The sequence below is a fragment of the Pipistrellus hanaki genome, assembly GCF_964339955.1.
Source record: "Pipistrellus hanaki genome assembly, chromosome: 14".
NCBI lineage: Eukaryota > Metazoa > Chordata > Mammalia > Chiroptera > Vespertilionidae > Pipistrellus > Pipistrellus hanaki.
Genome location: NC_140516.1, coordinates 24,842,951 through 24,847,044, shown reverse-complemented (window position 1 = coordinate 24,847,044; position 4,094 = coordinate 24,842,951).

Sequence of the window (4,094 nt, the reverse complement as noted above, 5' to 3'; positions counted from 1 at the left end):
CAACCACATGGGTTCTATCCTTGACTCTACAACTTACCAGTTTAGTAATTAGGTGTAATTTAACTTAGCCTCTCTGAGGCTCAGTTTTCTCAGGTTTATGCTACTGATAATACCACACTTGTGAACAATGAGCTGCACATAATACATTTGTTTATAGGTTATGTAAGGATGTAATTTCTTACCCCTAGCTTAAATTTGTAATTTGGAGGCTTAAATAGAAGCACTCTGCAGCCATCTTGAGGGCATGGGTAAAAATATACTATATGGATGAGAGACATTGAGATTGCAGCTATCGATTTTACTTCAAGTAGTAGAGTTTGCCCAACACAATCTCTTCCAAGTTACTGGCAATATTGTTTGACTTCTTGGAGTTAATGTAAAGTATATTTGTCTCGTCTAGGAGCCATCATAACTTTCCAGTGGCCTTTTGACAAGTATCACAGAGAATCAAATGACAAGTATTATAGGCCAACTTGGCAGCATTGTTCATTTCCATCTCAACTTAATTACCAACTCTGCTGCCTGCTCTTCAAGTTTGGGTCCAGAAATTAATCAAATACTGAAAATATAAAGTTGTCTTCTATTCCTGACCCCGCTCAGTTCTACCTTTGTGGAATTGAAGCCAGAAAGAGTCAAATTTCTTCATCTTTATGGTATAACTAAAGGTTGTGTTATGATTTGCCTGGGTACGTTCCTTCAACTGTTTTTCAGCTTTGGTTATTCTGAAATAATTCAATTTAATATTTTCCCTGTAGACTCCATAGTATGTAAAATGGTTGCTAAAGTTCTGAACATCACAGGTGGAACACAGCTGTGATTCTAAAAGGCTCACTCACAGCTGGAGAATGGTGATGGCAGAGCTTATGAAGTTGGGCCTTTCTGATAAGGCTGATAGCTGTTTAACCAACCCTGGACAAACTCTCTCCTAAGTGAATTATAGAGATGCAGGGAGAACGGATGTTTTAGTCTCCAGGGCAATTAAAATATTCCTCAGACATAACTACCAAGTAGAGTGGAAACTGCCAGAAAGGCAACTTTATACACATTATAATTTCTTAAGTAGATATGGTTCCACATATCAAAGAGTGTCCTGAGAAAATTTAGGGTTTTTTTGTGTGTTTTGGTGATATTGCAAAAAAAAACAAAAAACAGTTTTAATAAAACATATCTTCTCAAATAGTCTATTACAAATAAGTAGCAGTAAAAAGCCCTGAAGTCAGAAGAGAATTTGAGTTCTCAATTTAATGCAATGGTTTGTGTTGACTTTAGTAAATCACTTACTAGGTTGGTCTTTCCCCAGCCTAATTTGCAAAATTCAGATTTTTCTTCATGGAATATAGAGTCAGGTTCTAAGATTATATATAGTTAAGTCTTAAGATTATTTGCCTGAGATTTTGAAAGTTTAGTGTGACCAAACTGAAAATTTTTTATTGTGATTAGACTCCATTAAACTTCTTTGAACAGAAGGAACCTTTTGCACTATGCAAAGGATCTCTACCATCAGAAGTTAGCATGTGACTTGACAGATAAAAGGACTATGTTTGGAATACTTCAATAAAATAATATCTTCGAATGCTTAATTTATTAATGAGTAGTAACAAAAGAATAAAAAGTAGAGCTTTTAATTTTTACATATCTCATTTGATCCTCATAAAACTCTATAAGATAAGTTATCATTCCAATTTAATAGATGAAAAGAACTAAGATTTTAAAAGTAGTTTCTTATCCATGTTTACATAATTAATAAGTGGCCAAGATGGATCTTAGCATTCATGCTCTTGACTTTTACCCCATTGTGAAATGCCAATGGTCATGAAAATATTAAGAATTCTTTTGGAGCTTTCAACTTCCAAGCAAATGCTCATGACCATATACATTTTGGGATATCTAAACCAGAAGCTGTCGATCTATGAGATGCAGAGGCTTAGGGAGGTGGTTAGAAGGTTGTTACTAGAGACATTTGAATCCTTATGGACACTAAGCTGTATCTACTCACAGTTTGGGCTGCTTCAACAATGTATCATAGAGCGGGTGGTTTATAAACAACAGAAATTGACTTCTTACTGTATGGAGGCTGGAAATCTAAGATCAGGTGCAAGTACGTTAAGAGACATAAATAGAATATTAGAAATTAACTGTAATTATAAGAAATATTAATCATGCTCTGTTAAGTGTGATTGTTCTTTTCTGACCAGAGAAAGCACATTCTAACCTCGCTGAGAGTTGTGCATCCTGTGATATGGGAGCTAACATTGGAATGCAGTCCGTCCTCCTTCCGAGAACTGCCTGCCATTATGGAAAGATTTACAACCTCATGCACCTAGTCCTGAAGGCGCCTGCTCTTTACAATCCCCAGCCCCTGTTACCTGTAATCTGGCCTTGGGGCACTCAGGGTGCCCAGAGGCACCCGGAGGCGCCTGCTCTCTGTGAGTCTCCAGGAGCCCTCATGATTTGTAATCTGTAATGATTATCCCAAGCCACTTTCCCATACCTGTAATTCCTACTTCGCCATGCAATCTTGTTCTTCTATCCAATATATGCAGTTGGCTGATGGTGGGGTGCAAAGCAGGTTTTTGTGGATGATTTGCTGCTCTCCCAGACTGCTGGTATTTCTGGAATAAATGATCATATATGATTCAACCCTGACTCTGTTTAATTGGCTGAAGTAGTGACAAGCAACCTAGATCCCTTGGTTGTTCGGTTATGAGTATAGTTGGGTTTTGGTGAGGACTCTCTTCTGGGTTTCAGTCCGCCAACTTTTTGTGGTATCCTTATATGGCAAAAGCAAAGACAGTTCTCTAGGGTCTGTTTCACAAGGGCACTAAGATGTAAATATTTTAGATACTTGCAAAGGCTTATTAAATTAGTGTTCTGTGTTATACATCAGTCTCTTTTAAATTTGGTTAATATAAGTCAATTTCTTTGTGTGTGATCATTTCTAAATACCTCAATTTTAAGTTTATAGATCTGTAAGACTGTGATAACTACTTGAATTAGTCAAGAATTTTTTGTTTTCAAGCAACAGAAACATAATTCAAACTTGCTTAGGCAAAAGTAGGAATTTACCAGCTCATTCAACTTAGGAATTCAAGGTGGCAAGGCTTTCAGGATGGCAGGATTCAGGGCTTGAATAATTTGGTTAGGAATATTTCATTTTTCACTGCCTGGCTTAACCTTCCCTTTGCTCCATTTTTATTCAGATTTTCTTTTTGTCCTGACAAGATGATTATCAATAGATCTAAATTTAAGAAATTGCAATGATAAAATAATCTGTATTTATAAAATTTCCCCCAAAATCCTAACCCAATAACTACTTGGCTTGACTCTGTCAAGTGGCTTTGCTTGAACTAATTACTGTGGTCAGAGAAATAGAATGTGTAGATTGACCTGAGGCTGGGATCCTAGATCTTTACTGAAGCTAGGTTGACTAGCTCCCGATTCATAAGGACAAAGAATGGGGAAAGCAGAATTGGTACCTTTCTCAAATAGAAAGGAGAGGTACCAATGTTAGGTAGAGGAAGAATGAAAGTTAGGTAGGTTAAGCACCATATATATCCATTACACCCCACAAAGTCACACTGGTCTTTAAGGCTTTGCCTGGCCTTTTAGATAATAACCACTGACCCATCTTATTCTCTCTCTCCTTTATCCCCTGCCCTTCCTCCAACCAACATAGGAGACTAAATTAACATGGATCTACTGAAGCAAAAAGATATCCTGAAACTAAAATAATATTTTTTGAGACATGATCTGCTTTAGATTTTTAAGTCTGTTCTAGTTCACTGAGACCAACTATAGTTGGAATGTGGGGTTGTTTGGTCATGATAAAAAATAAGCAAACAAATAAAGATTGTTTTGCAACAATGAGTCAGCCATTCTTTCTTTTTTTAAATTCTGTAACTCTATTAAGCACCTACTTTGTGCTCAGAACTGGTTCCAAAAAACATAGTATTAAAATTCTATTTATGTGATTGAGAACAGTAGACAATTAGATATAGCAATGATTTTGGAAATCATTTTGTCAATATCCAAGATGATCTATTCATAGTTAAAATAGAAATAGAGCAGGCTGGAATAACTCAACCAATATTTGT